The sequence below is a fragment of the Aulonocara stuartgranti genome (genome assembly GCF_965226115.1).
Source record: "Aulonocara stuartgranti genome assembly, chromosome: 3".
NCBI lineage: Eukaryota > Metazoa > Chordata > Actinopteri > Cichliformes > Cichlidae > Aulonocara > Aulonocara stuartgranti.
Window position 1 is genome coordinate 15,390,644 of NC_138941.1, and position 23,894 is coordinate 15,414,537.

The following is a 23,894-nucleotide window of genomic DNA, read 5'->3' on the forward strand; positions in this document are numbered from 1 at the left end:
GTGCGGGGTAGTGGGTTTCTGAAACAGGTTTCAAGCCTAACGTTCCCGGTTTTAATTAACGATACATTGCCTGAATGTCCTTCGTCAGCTTCCAGATTGAAACAGAATAAAGTATACCCGTTACCAAAGTCGTCACGTGAAATGGCTAGTGACCTATCCTTTAAATGTCTTCCAGTGGTTTGTATCAGCTGATAGAATTCTCTGGTATACTGTTTTCTCTGAAAATTTGGCTGGAACGGTTTAGCAGGATAAGCCAGACCCCCAGCGTATAAAGAAATGAATTCTATATCGCAGGTTTCAAAATGAAATGGGTTACGGGTTGCACTTCCTGTAAAAGCTTCATTATCAATGAATGCAATGATGACAAATTTAGGTATCCTGCCCATAAATAAATTGTCATTAGTTGATATTCGAGCCCCAGCCGGTATGGAGAAGGTCTTTAAAGATACTCTGTCTATAGCATATTTTGCGTTTGCATGGTGCAATGCCTTGCTGTGTGCAAGTCTGACGCTCGGTGATACACTCACTTTCTTGACAAAGAGACTGGCTGAGACAATTTTAACTTTGTATGCATTGGCATCCGCCGTCATGAGAGCAAATTCGTCTTTAGAGCACACAAATTTCAGCGACAGATCTATTCCATTAAGTAACAGTTTTTCTTGAAAAAACAGGTCTGCATGTACAGGCGCTATCAATTCAACAATGCTGCTATTTGCTGTATATTTGCCTCTGGTCACAAGGCCTTGGTTGTCCCCTTCTATGGATGTGTCATTCATGTGTGATGCTGTATCCTTACAGAATAACCCGGTGCTGAACTGTGTGTCTAAAGTGTCCTTATTTTAATTGATAAGACATTCTATCACACCTCTATATGGATATGTGTTAGATGATTGACTAATTAGGCGGTCTCCCAAATTAACGTCAACCTGCGCGAACAGAGTACATCCGGGATAATTAATAAAGCCCACGTTAGCATCCCTAGCGAGGTTTGAGCCATCAGCATTTGTGATTCTCACACGCATGTAGATATATGTGTCATTTAGATCCAGGTAATCTTCTCCAGACGATGAGATGTAAAACTCGATCGGGCCTCCGTCAGTGATTGCCGAAACAGGCGGTATTTCAATAAACATACTTTTCTCAATGCTAGTCTGTGTGTAGGGAACAGTAAACAGATCCAACTCTGTTTTTACACATTCTCCAGATTGACTGTGTAACAGCGCCATTTAGAATATGTCAAATGCTGTAGTTTTTGAACGCCTAGTTTGGGGTCTTTTCACTCCGCGTGACGGTGTCTGTTTGTTGGATCTTCTGCCTGGTTTTGTGGTTTTATGCTTTTTAGACATAGTGCGCGCTGTGGGTGGGGTCTTTGAAGTATAGGGCGTATACACATACACCCCGTTACCGTCCTGCTTAGTGGCTGTGGGCTTGGTTATGTTGGATATGACATCAGACACTATGCCTGATGCGGCTGTTTTTAGGTGGGGTTTGACTATACTGACTCCTTTTTTAAACAGCGGTACTGCAAATCTAAATAAGCTGCGGAACAACCCCCCTAGACCTGCGCCATATTGTGTGCTGGTCCCTATATACCCGCCCAACTCCCCCCCGGCTTGTGCGAGGTAATATTTTAGATATTTTGCTTCATCTGTGTTGTAGACACCCATCCTTTCTTTTTAAAAATGCTGTCTTATCGGTCGGAAGTGTAGCTTCACAAACACCTTGCCGTATAAAAAGGGTATGTGTTGATTCTGGTCGTCTTTCAAATCAATTTCTATGTCGTCGATTAATGTCTTTGACACAGGTGTGTAGTGTGGGCTGTCAAATTGCAAAATGGTTACACGCCGCACATCGTCTGTGATATTTATAGCCCTTAATAGCCGCGCATCAGCGTCACCCACAAGTTGGTAGTCGGCAATATCTACATAAATAAACATGTTGTATTTCCCGCCGTATATGTCAGCAGGATGTGGCGCATATGTGTTTTTATAATGAAGTACAAACGGTTCTTCTCTTTCAAATCCTAGGATTTCTGCCAGTCTCCCTCTAAATGTGAGCATGCTGCCTCTAGGCCCCATAACACTGACATAGTTACTAACTGTGTTGTATTGTGTTTTAATGTCCGTTGTGCCCTGGGGCCCGTTCTTCGTACCTCGCTAAGTAAGTTAGCTGGATTAGATTGTTGACGATTTCGCGTGATCCTGGATCGTTCGGTTCCCCGAAGCTCATCCGGGACTTGCTGTCATAGCAACAGAGCTGTAAGCGTAAACCTGCTCGGGAGCAGGTTTACTTTATGTAAACAGGATTAGATCGCGGCCACGCAGGTATGTCTCGCTTCATTATACGAAAGCAACAGCGACATGCCGCCACTGTGTCACCATAAATAAATAACATCAATGTAACTAAAGATAATGCAGCACTTGATCCTTTTATTGATTCCATGCAGATACATACAGGTCAGTCCCTAAAAAAAGGGAAATGTACTAGTAATCACGCTATGTCATGTAGGTGATCACGCCAGATGCAACACACATTCCAGAGTAGTAATAGTAAATTACGTCATGTAATCAAGATGACAGACCACGGCTATAAAAGCGAAGGTGGAAGTGGGAAGTTTGTCGCAGCCATGTCCTGTCCGTTTGTACGCGAGCAACCCATTGCGGAAGGTGCGAGAGTGATAAGGAGAGTGTACAGAACCCAACGTATATTGCGGGATAGACAGGATCCTTTAGCACAGCGCGACAGTGTGCTCATAGAGAGATACCGATTTTCCCGTGAGGGTATCATCTACCTAACCAACTTGCTGGATCCCCATGTTAAGAGTACCACTCACCGTAGTCGGGCATTAACAACTGCACAAACGGTGTGCATTGCCTTGCGTTACTTTGCGAGTGGCACGTTTCTGTACGCTGTTGGAGACGCAGAGAACGTTGGCCAACGTGCCGTCTGCCGGGCCATATGCAAAGTGTACCTGGCACTCAAGCATTTCCTGGGTGTGTTTGTGGTTTTCCCAAGCCACTTAAGACCACAGGTCGTCAAACAGGGCTTTTTTGCCATTGCAGGTACAGTAAATTCGATAGTGAATGTGATGCAATCATGACCTATGTCGGTAACTGTAGCTCGAACGTCCGCAGGCTTCCCGAATGTGATTGGTACCATAGACTGCACACACATTGCGATCAAGGCCCCCCCAGGCCCCAATGAAGGGGACTATGTCAATCGAAAGGGGGGCCACAGTATAAATGTGCAGGTGAGTAATACTAACATTCCAGATGGCAATACAGTATATAATGGGAGGAGTGTGTTCACATATAATGGAATCCCTCAGATGGTGTGTGACTCTATGTGCCATATCACAAATGTGGAAGCTAAATGGCCCGGATCAGTGCATGACTCAAGGATCTTCAGAGAGTCAGGGTTATGCACATCATTTGAGCGTGGTAAGTAAAAGAGGCTTATTTTGATACTTCATACTCATTTCGGGCCTAACCTAACAGCATTTCCCCATTACACAGGGGCCTACGATGGGATTCTCCTCGGAGACAGAGGTTATGCATGCAGGCAGTACTTCATGACACCATTCCCTGATCCCAACCCTGGGCCACAAACCCGCTACAATGCAGCTCTAGCCAGGACAAGGGCATGCATTGAAATTACCTTCGGGCAACTGAAGGAACGATTCCAGTGTTTGAAACGCCTTAGGGTTGCACCTGACAGGGTGTGGCGAGACGAGGTTGGGATATAAAGTAAATACTCTTCAGTTTTAAAGAACGACAACGCCACCCTGGGAATTTCACCCAGAGAATACTGGAAATGACACTAAATCACCAAAAAGGCACTTAGGTTCGCTATACTCAATCCAGAGACGAGGTTCAATAATAAACAAATTGACAATTTATTGGTAATTATTTAAAACACCGAATAAAAACATAATCATAAATATTCAAATACAAATATGCTTAAAAAGGTATCCAGAGCTGAGGCTTACCAGTGGAGGGGCAGGGATGCCACACACACAACTAAAGAAAGAAAACACACCAAAACACAAGTGCAACACACTATCACACACTCACACTAATAAACTAGACAAGGCAGGTGTGTACACTCAAGGGATCCCACCACCAAGGCACCCTAGTCTCCTCCACGTCGGCACTCCGCATCTGAATAAAAGAAACAAAGAAAATGTTAATATATTACAACAAACTAATGTGTAGCACCGGGGGATAACCCAACTGCAGGACCACACTGGTGATCTACAGCTAGAAAAAGGGCCTCCCACCAGTGGTGTAACAGAAAATCCAAACTACAAATCAAAAAGCAATAAAACAACATACAATCTGAATAAAACTCTAAAATCTGGAGCAAACGGAATCGCCGTACTGCTCCAACTTGCCGTCCACATAAGTTAACAGTCAATCAATATGCACGCCAGCTGACTCCGATAACCGGCATGCATATGGCCGTTGTCCACGCCGACGTCCACTGTAAAAGCTGACAGCAGCAGGGAAAGAATTCTCACAACGGGAACAGACGGTAAAAGCACAGCAAGGCAAAACAGCAGCACTTCAGTTCGCGTAGCTTGGCGCAAAACTAAGGCCCACACTTCCTGCGAAACATAATAAATAATTACTATAAAAGAACAATAGAAGGCAGAGAGCGTAACAAAAGTTGATTACGTACCAAATAAGCCGGGTCACAGAACGTAAGCAGAATAGCTCAGAGGAGGCTTCTATAGCTACGACCAGCCGCGATGGGGGCTTCAGAAGAATAACCCGCAAATGATCTCCACCACACCGAGGGGAAGTCAGGTGACCAAAAAGGAGATCACAGGCAAGCGACGCAGAGACACTCAAATGGCCACTATTTATACCAGCGCCCCCTAATGGGCCAGGCTGAAAGTGGGTTGGACCGAAGGATAACATTCATCCTGCCACAAGGGCATGTGACATTATTGTTGCATGTGCTGTACTGCACAACATTGCCACCATCAGAAAAGAGAGGACCCCCGTGGTGGAGGTGCAGCCTGATGATGACCTCCAGCCAGTGCACTTGGACCAACCTAGTGGCAGAGCTGCACGGGACAGGATTGTGCAACACAATTTCGAATAATAACAAAATGACATGACATATTATCTATTGACGTTTATTTGAGCATCTTTGTCTGTCCCATCACACACAAGCCAGTCATCAGTTGCCTGGAAAAACAGATCATATATACTGTGTCACGCAAGGTCAGCAATAGTGCTCCGTATGACAGTGTATTCTTACGTACTCTGGAGTTCCTTTTGAAGCGACTCGATATCCAGTTGAAGTTTATGCCTCATTAGAGCTTGGAGTTCGATTTCACCTAGGAGCTTTTGTGTCTTCAGCTCAGTATACTCCATTTTTTGCTGGAGACTTCTCTTGTAGAGCAGACGAATGTCACCCTGTGTCAATTGTAGTGACAACATTTAACGGGGAATACATGTCACATTTCCTGTGGGGAAACAAGCTGAAGGATCCAGATGTGAAGCAGCTGTCTGATCTTCAGCAGAGTCCAGACTACAGATTGGAGATCCTGCTGTAAGTAGAGTGATGGAGTGAGTGGGTGGTGCTGTCAGCAGTATTGTACTAAACACAGTCAGTATGAAACAAAGATCCAGTGTTTCTTGTAAAGCTGCAGCTTCTCAGTGAAGCTGTGAGAGGAGAATGGTGACAGGCTTCAGGATTGGACACAAACACTTCCTGTTTCTGACCTTTATGGTCACCATAGTAACGGCTGACACGCTCTGATCAAACGCTGTCAACAGCCAATCAGCTCTCTGAACAAAGCAGCACGCAGACCAATGACTGCATTCATTTCAAGTTTAAAGCAGTGAAGAACACAGTCTGTAGGTGAGGAAGAATTTAGTGAGAGCAGATGTTTGGATGGAATTCCTCCAGTTAACAGCTGGAACCGTCCATCTGGATTGTTGGGCTTGTTGTTGGGGTTCCTACAGAGCTCAGAGTGGACACACCAAGGTTCTTCTAATGAATGAAAGTCCAAACTCAAACTAGGAGGGAAAAACATTTTCAGCAACTTCAATAAAAATCCAAAGATTAGAAAAAGTGAAGCAACAATGAGTCCTAGTACAGTCCCAGCACTGAAGTCCCTGCTGCTCTTTATACTGGATGTGCTGCATCACTGACTGACAGTTGATGAAGAGTCTCTGGAAACACTCGTTTATCTCCTCTGCTCTTCCTTCTTCTCTCTGCAGGTGGAGGTGATGATGGTAAACAGGACGGTGTGTGTGCTGAGAGAGGAGGAGCTGTGTCCTGATGATCCAGAGAGGTTGAAGCAGCAGCAGCTTGTGTGTAGAGATGCTCTGACTGGGCCATGTTACTGGGAGGTGGAGAGGAGAGCTTCATCCAGCAGTGACTGACAGAGGAATGAGAAGATGTGCAGATGACTTTTATTTGCTGCAGAGTGAACTGCTCTGAGAACAGCTCCACTGTCAGACACAATGTAGAGTCCAGCATCATCCCTGTGTGTCCCTCTGGATCTGACAGAGGATCATCAGTGTATCTGGACTGCTCTGCTGCTGCTCTGTCCTTCTACAGTCTCTGCACAGTCTCTGTCTGACTCTGGCTTCAGACCCTCCTGGATCAAACTCACCTGGAAAGACTTTCAAACATCACTCAATAGATTTGAATACAGAATATATTTGATATATACTGTAGATGTACTGTAGAGTTGCAGTTTGTCACTTGTAAATACAGTCTGTGAGCAGCTGTGAGCTGAAAGATCTTTCTAGAAACACGAAATGTTTTCACTCTTCTGTTGCTTTTTCATATATTTCCACAACATTAATATTGATCCCACCTGTCTCACCTGTTTCATGCTTTTATACATAATAACAGGACACGTGTGATCTGAGCGCTGCTGTGGTTGCTGTGCTGCACGTCTTCATTTAGATAACAGAGACATCTAGTGGTTCAGAGGGAGAACTGCAGGAGCTGGAGCTGTGTTTTAGCATGGAAAACTTTTTATCTTTTAGGTGCAGATACAAATATGACAAGCATCAGTGTAAGATACAAAAGGTCACATCAGTTAGCAGAGGGAACAGTGATCACACAGCAATGTAAGAATAGAAACATAACAGTGAATCTGGACATGTATACAGATGGAAGCAAACAAACAGGATGTAACACTACATTAAAGCCACAAATGGGAAGAAAACAGAGCCAAAGGAAAATATATTTGATGTCAGGAATCCAAATCAGATGCCTTAGAGCAGGGGTCGGCAACCTTGGGCACGAGAAGGGTTAACTGATGGCACGACCATAGCTGGACTGGCCATCGGGCATACAGATGGTGATTTTTTGGTTTTTAATGGGCCGATTATGTTTTTTTTATTTTTGTAACTGTATAAACAATGAAAGGTGGTGGATTGGCTGGATGCTGGTCGATGTGTAAAAATAAGTCCGTTTTTTGGTGGTGGCTATGGCGGAGCTTCCACAGAGGCAGCAGGTGGATGAGGGAAAGGGGAGGCAGGAGGAGCAGAGACCCGAGGCGGCCGCCGGTCCGAGTGTCAGGTGAACTGAACTTCAGGTAAGAAGTTATGACCTGCAGTCTATCTGGGTCAGATATAAACCAAGTTTAGGTGGAGTTTATTTTCCTTGTGCTGACTTTTTACAGTCAGTTACAATAACTCGTACTGCGTACTAGCTAGCATGATGGAGTTTCTATACAGCTGGGTGGTGCTATGATGTTACTGATAGTAAACTTTATTTTAGTAGAGTTTCCAACCGTCCTGTAAAAAACAGAATCATCTCGTATTCAGAGAAAATATTATGCGTTTCGTTTTGAGCTGAGAAGGAACACAGTTTGTCCCGGACTTCAGCTAGAATGGAAAAGACACATAGCTGGATTTATTCTGTGTGTTTAAACTGTCATTCTCTCCCCTCTCTCTCCTGTTGCTACTTCAATCATGAAATTGATCAATGATCAGCTGATCGGCTTTTCTCTCTTGTTTTTTTATCTCCCACTTTGCGCCAGAAAGAGGAAACCAGCGGATGTCGCGCTAAACAACAGCAGCACGTTTAAGCTTGATCAGCTGTTGTTAGAATTTATTTAATATTAATTTCTAGTATCAGCTGATGTTTGCTGGAGCCACAGCTGTAAAGCTGCTGGTCATGATATGGTTTGGATATGTGGTGAGAGGGAAACTTGGGGCAGGGATAGCTCAGTAGGTAGAGTGGTGGCCCCATGATCGGAAGGTCAGGGGTTCGACTCCACTGAATGGTTACTCTGAGGTACCCCTGAGCAAGGTACCGTCCCTACACATTGCTCCCCGGGTGCTGCATTGGTGGCTGCCCACTGCTTCACTGGGTGAATGGGCTAAATGCAGAGGAACTATTTCCCGATGGGGACTAACACGCAAACTTTACACTGAAGATGAAACCAGGAGATTTCCTTAGTGAATCATCAGAGCTGAGCAGGTGATGGAGAAACAGGTTTACCTTTTAGGTGACATGAATGAGTTGATGGGAAGTTATGAACTGTTTCTGAGAGACAAATAACCCCAGGATCCTTTTTTAGGTAGCTGACAGCTGGTAACTGTGCAGGGGCGGATCTAGCAAAGGTTGCCGACCTAAACCAGGGGGTTTAGAGCATCATAGAGTTTTTGTGGTTTGTTTTCTTTAAGTCATTTCACAGATTTTCTCTATAATTTCAATTCCTTGAATAAAACAACAAACTTAGGGGATGATTTTGTAATCCGACTTCATGTATGAAAGATTTGACTAAACATAAAACAATCTTCCAACTCAGTCGTCATTCTTATCTTGTGAAATCAAACCAAATGTTCTGTTGTCTCTAAATCAGGGATTGATGAAATCTTTGGTTGCATCCATTTATGAACATGTTCTCATTCATATTAAATCGTAGTCTAAGTCCTTCTTTAGAGGGATAAATGTCATTCATTATCTTCAAATGTGTTTCTGTTGTTTTGGGGGGAAATTTGAAGTCCATTGTTCAAAGTCTGTTAATGAAACTTTATGAAGTTTATGTAGGATGTTTTTCCTATTTTGTATTTGTTTGAATTATGATGTATTTCTGACTCTTTCTGCCATGATGCCAGGTCTCTCTTGAAAACAACATTTTTAATCTCAATTAAATTTTCACCTGGAGAAATAAAGATGATAATAATAATTTTGTCTTCAGGGAATCATTTCTCTGTAAAACAGCTTCTTCTGAAACTCTTGTTACATTTCTTGTTTATTGTTTGCTGGTTTTAGAAAAATGTCATCGTCTCTGTGTGAACTTAAACTCTACATGTGGTGTCAGCTATAAACGAGCTCTAGAGTCTAATAACGATGCTTTTATTATTGTCTGGTATCCAACCTAACCCTGGGCCTCTGGCTGAATGTGAAACACCAGCAGATGTTAAAAACTGTCTGGGTTACACGTGCATCACGTCGTGTGCTTCCTGACATGGATATGATTGGAATCTGGGCCTGTTCAAGCGGTGCTGGTATCATTGTTGTTTCTGAGACTTTCCAAATCTTTACTGGATAAAAACGTAGCAACTGATGGATTTAACATTTAGCACTCAGACTGTCCCAGAAAAGGCGGAGGTCTGGAAGTTTATGTGAAGGTCTGTCTTGCTGCTCAAGTCTTGTTCTCTCCATCTGCACCTCAGCCATTTGAAATCTTGGCCTTAACTATTGATCTGTTTGGAAATCAGACTGTTGTTGGCTGCTATCAGCCTCCATCTGCTTCCCCCAGCACATCACCGTCTCTGGTTCATCTTTTATCTGAGCTGCATTTTAATGACGTCTTTCAGATGGATGATTTTCATTGGGACTGGCTTTCTTCTGTGTCTGATGATTTTAAGGCACGCTGCTTGTTTTTAAAACTGACTCAAATTATTTAAAGCCTCACACGCCTTGATCCTAAACACCCAGATAAATCTGCTCTTATTGACCTTTTTTAACTAATATGCTGCGTAAGTTTTCCACATCTGCAGTTTTTGCCAACGACCTGAGTGATCACTGCATAGTTGGTGCTGTGAGAAACACTAAAATCTCACGCTCCGAGCCCCGCATCAGTTTGAACTGGGGTCGTATTAAACAGGCTGACAATGTCAGTTTGGGAACATTTACAGGAGAGTTGTGTCTACTTTGTGGACAGACACGCCCCTTTTTGCCAGGTCAGGGTGAAAGGTCAGGACAGGCCTGGCTTGGTTCAGTACCGGCCGATCTCCTACATGAGAGAAACCAGGCCTGGGCAGGAAGTCTGGCTTTGATGCTGATTGGCTACGTTTTCATTAGCTGTGTAATCGGATTACTGCCTCCATCATCAAGATCCAATGTAACTATTTTTTACTTTAATGACTGACAGTCCAAACGACCGTAGGAGGTTTTGGCAAACTATAAAGTTCTCTGCCAGCTGTGACTCCTCAGAGCTTCCTCCTCACTTAAATATCGACTCCACTCCTGTGTCACACAAAACTGAAATGTTGCTTTAACAAACACTTTGTTGCTTCTTGTTCTTTGTTCAGCACAGTATCTGATGGTAAACCTCTTGCACACAACTCTGCTCGTAGTTCCTGCTTACTGATACCTTTTCCTTCACACCTGTCACAGTAGAAGACGTTTGTAAGGCTTTGAATAGCCCCAACACCAGAAACTCATCCTCACAATCGTTCTCCTTCCTTCTTGCACTTGGCTGCAAATATTATAGCTGAGCCAGTGTCTTATATTTTTAATCTTTCTCTATGTTACAGGCCCCACTATGATGGGCGCATAGCCAGATTACGATCCTGTAAAACAGGAGAGAAAGTGAACACAGGAGACACGCTGCCATTCGCCTGGTCAGTCTTGCCAGAATTTATTCATCCATCCATCCATCCATCCATCCATCCATCCATCCATCCATCCATCTTCATCCGCTTTATCCGAGGCCGGGTCACGGGGGCAGCAGCCTAAGCAAAGAGGCCCAGACCTCCCTCTCCCCAGCCACCTCCTCCAGCTTGTCCGGGGGAACACCAAGGCGTTCCCAGGCCAGCCGAGAGATATATTCTCTCCAGCATGTCCTGGGTCTGCCCCGGGGCCTCCTCCCGGTGGGACATGCCTGGAACACCTCGCCCAGGAGGTGCCCAGGGGGCATCCTTGTCAGATGCCCGAACCACCTCAGCTGGCTCCTTTCGATGTGGAGCAGCAGCTGCTCTACTCTGAGCCCCTCCCGGATGGCCGAACTTCTCACCCTATCTCTAAGGGAGAGGCCAGCCACCCTTCGGAGGAAGCTCATTTCTGCCGCTTGTATCCGCGATCTCGTTCTTTCGGTCACTACCCACAGCTCGTGGCCATAGGTGAGGGTAGGGACGTAGATCGACCGGTAAATTGAGAGCTTCGCTTTTACACTCAGATCCCTCTTCACCACGACGGACCGGTGCAGCGTCCGCATTACTGCAGCTGCAGCCCCAATCCGTCTGTCGATCTCCGGCTCCCTTCTCCCATCACTCGCGAACAAGACCCCGAGATACTTGAACTCCTCCACTTGGGGCAGGAACTCATCCCCGACCCAGAGTGGGCACTCCACCCTTTTCCGGATGAGAACCATGGCCTCAGATTTGGAGGTGCTGATCCTCATTCCCACTGCTTCACACTCGGCTGCGAACCGTTCCAGTGCGAGCTGGAGGCCCTCACCCGATGAAGCCAACAGAACCACATCATCCACAACACAAGCATATCTGCTCCACTCTTTTGTTAACTCAATTTCACAATAACTGCTCATTCCCTCACATGGCTTGTTTTCCACCAGTACATTTCAATATTAGTCCACACTACTGACATAAAACAACAAAGGGTTTAAATGAATGAAACAAATGACAACTACACCTCTTTTCCCATAAATGAGATAAACAAAATAATTCACATCATCATGGTAGTGTCTTATCATAGAAAGGAAACTCTACTTTCAACATTATTGCACTACTTTCCTTGCCAGCATTTTTGTTGGCCGTACTCTTATTAGCTCTCTCGCTTCATATGTCTTTTTCAGACCAGTTAGATTCTAACACTGAAACAACAAGTTTACACATGACTTCAGGCGGGCTCAGAACACTTTACACACACGTTATACAAAACATTTGTCATGAACACAAAGCTACAAGTTTATCAGGAACTGTAAACCCAACTGGGTTGGTGCTTCTTATTATTATATGGAGTATTCTACGCAGTTGCAACAGCTTGCTAGCGTTACCCAGGCATACAGCCTAGCTATAACATCCTACAGAGCTAAAGTAGCTCACATAGCGACAGTATAATACATCACATATCACAGACCCGTCTTATGTCATGAAAGTTTAAGTATCACAGTGTCCAGCTGTGTATTTCTTTATGTTTTGAACACATTACTGACCTGTAAAACAGGAGAGAAAGTGAACACAGGAGACACGCTGCCGTTCGCCTGGTCAGTCTTCCCAGAATGGAAAACGTACAGCAGCAATGCACCCGACTCAGTTCCCAAAGCACGCTGCTGCCCCCTACTGTCCAAAGTGTTATACACTCTCCTGGCAACAGGGAACTTACACGACATTGTGGCTTTAAATTACACCAATAAACCAGCAAAATAAAACATGCAAAATAATCTCCATATATCTCGACACTTAACTCACAATTGTGACCACATTTCTGTGTGGATCACATCTACAACAGAAGGCTTTACCACAGATGTGGAAGTGTGCCTCTGTACTCCCCCACTGAAAGCTGGTGATTCTTCAACAGTTAGTAATTACAGGCCAATTTCCAAACTCTGTGTCTTATCTAAGGTTCTTCAAAGGCTGGTAAATAATCAACATCAAAGTTATCTGGATGAAAATATGATTTTATCTCCCTTCCAGTCTGGTTTTAGGAAACTGCACAGTACTGGAACTGCTTCAATTACAGTTCTCAAAGACGTCTACGAAGCGCTGGATGCAAAGAACTACTGTGCAGCTCTTTTTTATTGATCTATCAAAGTCTTTGACACTGTCGACCACAACAAAAAAATCTTCTGGCACAACTTCACCTACTTCCAAGTTGCATGAAGAGGATGAGGATCTAACAGCACAGGAACTCCAGCAACACTCAGTAGCATCCTGATGTGGCACACCTGTGAGGTGGGATGGATTATCTCAATATAGCAGATGTGCCCACTACCACACATTTGGACTGATTTGTGACCACTGTTTGGGAGGGATGGTTATATTGTGTATCTGGAATGAATTTTAGGTCTCTACGTCCATCCCATGGGGAATGGGAGCAGTAACAAAGGTGTTGCATTTATATATTTTTTGAGTGTATGTAACAAAAATACAGGGATGGAAGGGAGGGAGACGGTACCTGCACTGACGTTTAAAAAGAAGGAATAGGAGGAGGAGGGGTGGAGGTGGTGGAGCTCTCCGACAGGGGGAAAACTGAGATTTCAGTAAAGCTCAGTCCAAAGCACTTTCCTAATGATTTCCCTGTAACATTAGTCCTCGAGGTCCCCATCACAGCAGACTACTGTGAGCGCCACCAGACAGTTAATGAGACAAAAACGAGACGCTCTTACAGCCAGGAGGATGCTTCCAGATGACGCTTGATTAATTTGATTGATTATCTGTGAATAAGTCTTGAGCCTCTCCTCAGTTCTTTATATTTTGCCTGTACTGAGCCAGATGTTCTTCTTCTTCCTTTCTTTAGACTTTCTGAAGGTCATTTAAAGTTTTTCTTTGGACATTAACTGCTTTTTCCACCCATTTTCAGTCCAGTCCTTGTACCTGATCGCTTTCAGAGCGATATTTTTGTTTTTTGGGGGGGTTAAACCACTTAACCTAACTCAAGGGGACAAACCCGAGTTGTCAAATACAATACAAAACACACAACTTAGCAAAGAACCAATTTTAAATTTTATCTTTAGGGACTTTGTTTGAAAATAGAAGAAGAAGTAGAGATGTGGGTGTACATATTTTTATTTTCTGTTTCTTTAGCCAAACATGTTATTTGATCAGAGCACCTGCCTGTACACCTGCTGTTAACCAAGCAGTTATTTTCAAGCTGCTACACTGATCACAAAGTCATGACATATGAATGACAGGAAGTGTCCAGTGTCACGTACCGATATTAATGACAACAATGATGGGTCAAAGCAACATATGATGAACATTTATTACGATATCCTGATAAATGTAATGCAGCGGGATAACTTCTACAGTTATTATGTTAGTGATGATGCCTCTTTGCTTTTCATTTATTCACAGCTTTGTGGCGTACGATGGAGTTTCAGGGCCACATTAAGATGATAACCTGCCACGGCTGCAGTACCCTCTACAACACGGCTTGTGTCGATGATTTAGTGAAGCAAACTGATCAGCTGTCTCATTGTGTCTTTTGTGTGTTTGGTTTTGTGTTTTCAATGAACTGAAAGCCCTCTTTAATGCACAAGGGTGTGACCATCCACATTCTCTCATCTGTCCAGTGTCAGCCATTCATTTTGTGCAAATGGTCAAGTCTTCCAAGTGTGCGTGCTTTTCCTTCTGACCAGATGCAGCTTTCTGCACCATAACTTTATTGTCCTGATACTGATCCCCACACTGTGTATGTGCACTAAAACAGCAATCATTTCACTGCTCAGGTTACAAAATGTCATAAGATGCTGCATGGCCGTACAAGATAGACTTTGGTTAGCAACAACTCTCTGAGGCCTCAACTGTGAAGCAGAACGCTGTCTTATCCGGCTAACTTCAAGAGCCAAGTTATCCTTTGAACCTAATCTGCTCCAAAGCAATTTATGTTCCAAATGTGAGATCACCAGGTACAAAATCACCACCTACTAACCAGTAAGACCAAAAAAGAACAAAATAAATAAAATCCCCGATCCTGGAAGGTCCCTCAGACCGCTGTGTGCAGAGAGTAGGAGGGTGTAAAATTTTTCAGCAGAGTCTGACGTCTTTGTCTTTCCATGATGAGCAACGATAATGAACATAGGTTCTCTACAACTTTACTGTTTTGGAAGTATTAATATATGATCCTAAAGCAGGACACCTGCACTGTAATTAATGACCTCACATCACATGTTTAAATTATGCTTTTACATTTAACCTTTTAATCAGACCAACAACAAGCTCATACTCAATTTTAGCAGCAGTCATTGTGACACTGATGATAAAACTTGTGTAAAATTGCAAAACTGTAAAAAGAAATTTAAAAAAAAAAAAGGCATTTTTGTAGCTCAATGTTGAAATTACAGGTAACTTCACTGGTTGGCTGTTTCACCTGTAACACTTCAAAATAACATGCTAAGGTTTAATAGGTTATAAGGAATATACTCTGAGCCCTGAGCAGTGTTGTGCTAATAATAGACGTTTTGTGTGTGCAGTGAACCAGTAAGTTTTGTATTTCATAATTTATTGAGTTTCTATTATCCTTTCTGAGCTGCGTTAATGAAGCAGTCATTAGAGCACCATGTCCGCTAGAATAGTTCTGTAGTTTGATGCTTGAGTCGTTGCAGACTTGTTGAAACTCCTCACCCGTCAAAGCAGCGTCTTTGTTATTCGCGTCCAGCAGATGGCAGTGTTTCACTGTCTGACGGCTGTCTGAAGCTTCAGCTGGATTATCCGTTTGCTATGTTTGCCATGTTACAGTGGGGAGGAAAAACTCCCTTTTAACAGGAATATCTAGACATGAGTGATTACTGCAATGGGGCACTATCTGTGCTATCTATAAGAAATGTTAGCAACAATAAAACTCTGAGGATCAGGGCTCCATTTCACTCCAGTGTTCAGTGGCATTTTAAAAGAGTGAATACCGACGCTGAATGTCTTTGTAAAGCAAAAGCACTTTGTTAGCCTTTACAGAGCAAAGCTATGGATCAATGTGCAGTGAAGAAAAATCGAGGTGGCCAATCTGTCCTTTCCTAACCAATCACAGAGCTCCTTACATTGCACCATGTGGCTAATTTGCGTTTTACTGATATTGCTGGGCTGCTGTCAATCATTTTGTCTTTATATTACAACAGAGCATTGACCTTTAACCTGTTTAATTCATACTGAGTATTTAAAAAAATGTATTGTCATAATAAATTCTGCCTCACTGAAACACCATTTTGCATTAGCCTCTATCACCTGACTTGTCACTGATGATATCACTGCATGAGCAGGCGAGCGGTAGCGGCGGGGGGGTGTAGGTGAAGCTCGTGAAGAACAAAATTCTGTACGAGCGGATGCAGTGAGTCCAATAACCAGGGGTAACTGGAAATAAGGTGTTGTAGGTTGGCAGTGTAAAGAGACACTTCTCCCTCATGCTCTAACAGCTGGTAAATCAATTTAGAAGCAGAGTCGATAACGGCCTCCTGAAGCTCCCTAGGTGGGGTGACTGCCGCTGGATCCATATCTGGCTGGTCCGTACTGTCACGGCGGGTGAGGAGAGCCGTGTGAAAATAATAAATGAGGATCCAATCGCAGGCAGTAGTGGAGAAGTGAAGGTGGTTTATTGAACACAAAAATAAATATGGACAAACAGCAAATGGAGCACGAACTAAACTAGACTGGAAACAACTAAACTACAGAGCACAGACACACGGGTGAGACATGGTGGATACACAGACGGACCAGCAACTACAATGACAGAGGACACGACTTAAATACACAGAGAAACACAGGGGAATTACACACAGGTGGTGGACACAGCTGGGAATAATCACCAAGACGAGACAGAGGTCAAACTGAAGACACTCACATGAGACGCAGACCTTCACAATAAAACAGGAACAAGAAACCATCACACTAAGACGCAGACTCGACATAGAGAGAGAGACAGAAAATGACACATGGAACTAAACTAAACCTGCAAAAACATGACAACTCAAAATACTGGGTCAAACTGACCCAGAACCGTGACAGACTTTCTATAATGTTTTGCTTGAGCATGTCCTGCTTTTCTGTAATGTTATTTCTACAGTTTTAGCAGTTCTTCTCGAGGGAAAGAGAAAGATGTAAAAATCTTATACGTTATATATGTTAAATAACATGTGTAGTGCTCACATGTAATGCAGATGTTAGCTTTGATCTAACCAATAAATCCTGATTGGATGTTGTTAGCGTTAGCACTTGTGTTTGCTTCCCTGCTGTACAACAGCATTACCAAAATACAACTGAAGAAACAAACTCAGTTATGAAAAGTTTGTGTTCAGTTTGCAGTCGCTGAAAATAATTACACCTTTGGGAATGACATGGAAATGCTCCCACACTAAAGATTGGGTTTTGTTTTGGGGATTTTCCATCTTAATTTATCTGTCTTATTTGGCTACATCTACGACACTGCTATGCTCTCTCTTGCCTATGTTTTCGTGGCTGCTGCTATCTGTATTTTAATATATATATATAATTCCCGTCTCGCCCCTCCCGGCAGTCTGTATACTTTAAGCTCGGGTAGTTTTTACACAGGATACGGGAGGATTATTGAGAAGAACCTAAGCAAACACGTGACAAGTTTTCAACAGGAATGAATGACAGTAAAAATGTTACCTCACAGATCGTTTTCATGGCATCAGTAATGAGCTGGTTTCAGCTGGACTGGACACACTCAAATGGCAAAGAAGGTTGTGTAGCCTTTGCAGAGAAGATGAAATGCATTCATGTAAATCAAAATGCATCTTTTAATTGAGGTAGAGGTTTGTCAGAGATATTATTCTCATAATGTACCTTTGTCCCAGCTGATTACCTTCATTAAACAGCAGGTTGCAAAACCTCTTGTGTACCTCTTTTCAACCACTGGGAGGCGCTACAGCTTCATTCCTTTCACACTAAGGCAGCGGTAGGGAACTCCAGGCCTCGAGGGCCGGTGTCCCTGCAGGTTTTAGACGTTCCCTACCCCTGCACTAAGGCCTTTGAAATCTTCATTAACACTGAGCTTGAAATTTCTATCAGTCGAATGCAAAGGAGTCCTGTGGTTGTAGGACAGAGGTAGGGAACGTTAATCTGCCATCATTTAGATTATATGACAACAACCTTCAAATCTGAAGTCTCAGAAATCTGCTTCATGTACAAGTTCCTCCAATAATCAGGGCTAATATCACCAAATTGTACATAAACAGACTTTTACATGTTAAATATTTCTCAAATATGGGGAAAAAAACAATATAAAATACTATATTATTAACAAAATATCTTAAGATACAGCTACAAATTGCTTGAAACATTTGCAATGAAATATATAAAACAGCTTTATTGTCAGTGAGGACAAAGTTATAGTGATGTTGTGCTGGAGTGTTCAAAAGAAGACAGAGACATGAAGTATAAATATTGTATAATATTAAATATAAGAAAGAACAAAGTTATAAAAACATTAATAATTGAAATCTGCAACAATATTCACATAAAGTGTAAAATACAGAGTTAACTGTTTAATAGGTAAAGTTTAGGTCTTGCAGTCGAACAATGATCCCAAACACAGCAGCAAATCTACAGCAGAATAGCTGAAAAGCAAAGTCCAGTCAAAGTCCAGACCTCAACCTGGGACATTCAGAGAGCTGTGCTTAAATAAATGCCCACAAACCTCAAAGAACTGAAGCAACGTTGTAATGAAGAGTGGGCCAACATTCCTCCACAACAATATGAGAGACTGATAAAGTCAAGCAGAAAGCAATTAGCTCACATTTGTGCTGCTAGAAGTGTTTCTAAATGGCCTGCATTTGTATGGCGCTTTTCTAGTCCATAGGACCCCAAAGCGCTTCACACTACATTCAGTCATTCACACACACACATTCACACACATTCACACACTGGTGATGGCAGCTACATTGTAGCCACAGCTGCCCTGGGGCGCACTGACAGAGGCGAGGCTGCCGGACACAGGCGCCACCGGGCCCTCTGACCACCACCAGTAGGCAAACACGGGGTTAGGGTTTGGCATGCAGCCAGGAGGCAGCCTGGGATCGAACCACCGACCTTCTGATTAGTGGCTGACCTGCTCTGCCACCTGACCCCATGTTTCTAGTTATTCACAGGACTGTAGTTTGAATTTAAAGAAATGTGAAAGTGCACTGAAATTAACATAAAGTTATTGCAATTTTAATTTAATTAAAATTTAATTTAATTTAAATAAAAAACAAAGTAATTGAGATCTCTCAGTCTGGAGATGCAACGTCAAGATGAACAGAATCCAGTTTCTGGGATCCTGAAGGAGAATGTCTGGCCATCTGTTCACGACCACAAGCTGAAGTGTACTTGATCCAAAGCACACCAACAAGTCCACCTCTAAGCAGCTTAAGTAAAACAAAATAAAGACTTTGGAATGGCTTAGCCAAAGTTCATACGTGAATCTGATTGAGGTGCTGTGACCTTGGAAAGGTGGTTCATACTCAAAAACCCTCCAGTGTGGCTGAATTACAACAATTTTGCAAAGATGAGTGGGCAGAAATTCTTCCAGCACCTCGTAAAGGACTCATTGCCAGTTATCCCAAACGCTTTATTGCAGATGTTTCTACTCAGGGTGGCCCAACCAGTTATTAGGTTTAGGGGGCAATCACTTTTTCCACACAGGGCCATAATAATGGCCGCCTTAATAATAAATGCCTTGATTTAGGAACTACTTTTAATGTTTACTTGTGCTATTTTGCAAAAAATAAAATCTCTGCAAAAACATCAAAACTGCTGACCATCTGACCTCAATATGAAATTATTAATCTTTTGACAAAAAACATTTAGATTTGTAAAAATAAAGAAACCATAGAGGAACAAACAATGTTGTTTGCTACGTTCTAACATGGCAATCTAAATAACAGTAATGCAAACATATATATTTATCAATAAAAACAGATCGCCTTTTCACTGTTACAAAAGTCAAGTATATCAATGTTTGTTCAGCTTTCATAAATGTAAGTTTATAAGTACATAGTACATTTTTTGGTCCAACTTCTTTTAATACATGCAACACATTTCAGAACATTTGGGACAGAGACAACAAAAGACTGGAAATACTTCGTAAAAATCTGGTGAAACACTTTAAAGCCAGTGGGATTAAATGGGAAACATAAAATTGAATACTAGACAAAGACCGATTGAATCATGAAGCAAAGAATTAATAACTAAATCACAAGTAGAAAATGTTATGCAGATATTATTGGATAGATTTTGGTGTAGAAAAAAATGACAAGAAATGAAAAATGAAAGTTATCTGGTCTTTTTCTTTAAAGAGTAGCCTACTGCAGAGCAGCAACACTGACAAACACCATCATCACCAATACTGCAGCTAATACAATGATCCAGGAGGAAACTTGAAAAAGCAGGAAAAATGTGACACTGATCAAAATGAATACATCAATTATTGATCAAAGAGAAAATGCATACTAGCACAATGCATTGTTATTGCATCTCAGTTTCTCACCATCACTGATAATCTGACGTCTGCTGGACCACAGGAATCGTCTCCATCACCTCTCTGTGAGGAGCAGAGAGCACTCGTGCTGCACATCCCACCTGTGTGCTGTGTTTACGTGAACCTGAGAGCACAGCTGTAGTGGTGACAGTGAATGTAGCGTTGGTGTTGGACACACTGACAGTGTTGTACTGTGAGAAGCTGAGGTGTTGTTGTGAGACACTGAGTGTTACAGTGGGAGCAGGTCGACCAGTGGCTGAACAGGAAACAACCCACTCTTCAGCAGAGTTTGACTCTCTGACATCAACAACAGGTTCATGCAGCTCTGTGAAGGATCAGGAGATATAAAATAAGGAGTATATTGTTAAAGATACATTGACTTCTAACACATGTAACGCATTAAGGTAAAATTTCTTACCATAAGGATGTGTTACACGATTTATAAACCCCAGTTTGTTAATTATTTGTTCATTATTCATAACTATATACTTAATTTTTTAAAAATTAAGTGTTTTTGGTCAAATGGAATTTCTTTTGGGGTAATTTTAGCCCCTTTTAGCCCTCTGCCAAAATGTTTTAACCTTTCTGTCTCTAACAGTAAAACATCGTTCCTTTATCTTCTGTGTCTGGTGTGTTGGTCAGGATTAGCTAGCTTGGCAAAAAGTTCACATTAAACAATTAAAGTGTGTTACTGTGAGGTGTGTGTTCGTACTATGAGTCACAGCTCGAGTTTTCTTGCGGGTGAAGGTTTTTCACCTCGCTGTCATTCTTGCATAAAAGTGTTTGACCCCTTCAGAAAAAAAAACAACGAAATTTGGGATTATTTTTTGTTTTGTTCATTGTGTGTATTTGTTTCTACTTTTTACTTTTTCTTTTACTGTGTACAGCACTTTGGTCAACCTGTGTTGTTTTTAGACATGGTTATTGATTGATTGATTGATTGATTGATTGATTGATTGATTGATTGATTGATTGATATGTCTTTGATTAAAATACAGCCTACTCCACATCCTCCAAGTTACAGAGAAGAGGAACCATCTGGGGTGAACTTGTGCACTTGGTATTGGCTGTCATGGTCCCTGTGCCTCTCCGGCTCGCTCATGTTGGCCACAGGTTTGTTTTGTTTTCTCTCCTGCTTCCCTGGGTGGAGCTCATTGTGGGCTCTCACCCTTGGCCCACGTATCTGCGGTGATTTCTACACCTGTTGCTGATCAGGCGGCGTCCCCCTTGCCTATTTAACGCTGCGGCACGAAGTATTCGGCACTGGAATGTTGAACCTCCCATGTTCGTGCTCTCAGCTCTCCTAAGACAAACTCTCTCAGTGTTATGTGGCGTATTGATCTAATTGGACTCTTTGTGTTTAGATCTCCCCGGAACTGGTGGCGGACCCTGACCTGTGATCCCTGTGTGTGTCAACATAAGTGGAAATTGGAGCGAGAGTGCCTGTGGAGAAGCGAGTGTGCGTAAGAAGAGGAGTGGCGGAGTTTGGGCCGAGTGGGGAGCGAGTGTGGATTCCTTCCCCTGGAGCCCTGAAGCCCTGCCCCATTCACTGTATATACACATCACTGTGGTTTCCCTTCTGTGTTAATAAATTGTCAACCCTTTGCTTGCCAGAACGCTGCCTGCGTCTGAATCCATCTGTTAGCCCTGACATTGGATACCTGGAAATCAGTGAAGGGACCATTAATGCTTAAACTTGTACACAGGTTTGAGAGCAACCACCCAAAAGCTTCTGCTAATAAACACTAGTCTGTGTTTGTGATGCAAATGTTTCTGGCTGTGTTCACAAACATTTAGTAAGGTGAGTGAGGAATATTAATACTTATCATTAGATCATTAGCAGACTGTAGAACTTGACTGCACGCCAAGGTGGCAGTTCAGCCATTTGATTCATGTTGCAGCAGCTCATGAGTGAATGAACATCGTGCAATAAAAGTACTTCTAGAAGTACATTTTTGCAAAAACGGACATTGTGGAGGAATGTAGGGAAGACACGAGGGAGCCCAATATTTTACTCAAACGTTAATCGCTGCATCACACAACTGAACATTCAAAGCGCCAAAACCTAACCCTCTCACTTCCCGTTACACTGGGCATGAGTGGAGCTACCTGGTGGTATGTACTTACATTTATTTAAATTTACTTGAGTAGGGTAGAGTCATGCTAATGACCTAATAATTTTATTCAGGTGTGTTGCAGCAGAGATACATTTAAAAGCTTCAGGACGCTGGCTCTCAAGGCCTGGAGTTTGACACCCCTGCTTTACACAAAGATGGGTTAAATCACAGTGCAAAGAATGAATGAATAAATGAAATATAAAAAATAAATAATTATTAAATAGTCTTACACATCAATGTCATTGGTTGACTTTTGAAGTATTTGAATCCTTATTGGGTTCCCTGAGTGACAGAAGGATTAAAACACTTTAAAATCAGTACTGAAAATATGTGCAGACATTACTGGATAGATTTAGGGTTAGAATCAATAAATCACTATCATGTTAAACACTCTTAGAGTTCAAACCTTCGTAGAAACATGACTCCAGTATTATGGAATGAAACCTAAAGGTGCATTTGAGGGTGCAAAACGTTTCGTCGGCATTGTTGTGTTTGTTTGGGAGAAAACTTACAAACATACAGTACAGCACTTCAGAGTTACACTGCTAGCGATCAAAGATTTGTGTAAATTCGACAAGCTAAACGCATTCTGTACTGTACAGCAGGAGTCCCCAACCTTTTTGCACCACAGACCACTTTAATGTCAGACAATATTCTCAGGGAACGACCTTTAAGGTGTCGCGGATAAATACAACAAAAGAATAAAAAAAAGAAACTGTGGTATTTTGTAAATGTAATAATAAACGTAACTTGAGCTGTGCGCCAACAACAATGACAGTGACATCCTCCTCTCTGCTTTTTAATGCTCTCTGGTCGCTATGGTAATGCGTAAATAGTTCTTTCAAAATAAGACACACAACTACAACCATACATTTCACACCGGAGGATCAAGTCTCGCGGAACGGTACCAAAAGACTCACGGACCGGTCCGTGGGCCTATTAGGGACCGCTCCTGTACAGGAGACACTGGATTAGATTGATTGACAATGGTCTACAGCAATCAGAACGCACAACACGATGTACTGTAAAAAAAATAAATAAATCAGCGAAACAGCAAGTGTCACTTTTGGCCAAGGCTGGACTGGGACAAAAAATCGGCCCGGGCATTTTGACTAGAGACCGGCCCACCAGGATAAATGTGATGTCATTCAGGGGTAAAACCGCAAAGGATTCTGGGAACTTGTGGCAATCGGTACTAGCGCACGCAGGCGTTCAATTGAACTCAGTTACACAGCGATAAAAAGAAACCCCAAAAAATGGCAAGAAGCTGCTGTATTATTAACTGCAATAGCCGGTCGCATGACAGCCACGGGAAGCCGACGGGTAAAGAGATCGTTTTTTTTAATCGGATTACGTCGTTGAAGAGAAATTTTTTAAGCCATGTTTCCGAAGTAAGAGCCGACGGATGGTCTGGAT

At 42.6% G+C, this 23,894-nt stretch overlaps 2 protein-coding genes and 1 long non-coding RNA gene across 3 annotated transcripts in view; 2 read left to right on the forward strand and 1 right to left on the reverse strand.

Annotated features, from left to right (window-relative positions):
• LOC309702615 (uncharacterized protein) overlaps positions 1-4,394 on the reverse strand; it is a 98,266-nt gene extending 93,872 nt beyond the window's left edge. The window contains exon 1 of the mRNA XM_082527248.1: positions 4,074-4,394. The gene's annotated coding sequence lies outside the window, so the exon portion shown is untranslated. The remainder of the gene's footprint in view (positions 1-4,073) is intronic.
• Positions 1-23,894, forward strand: part of LOC309702569 (uncharacterized protein) — a 1,256,944-nt gene that overhangs the window by 1,092,884 nt on the left and 140,166 nt on the right.
• LOC309702652 lies at positions 5,475-9,172 on the forward strand. The gene is made up of 2 exons (XR_014275680.1): positions 5,475-5,562; positions 6,237-9,172. It is a non-coding gene; the product is annotated as an uncharacterized lncRNA (long non-coding RNA).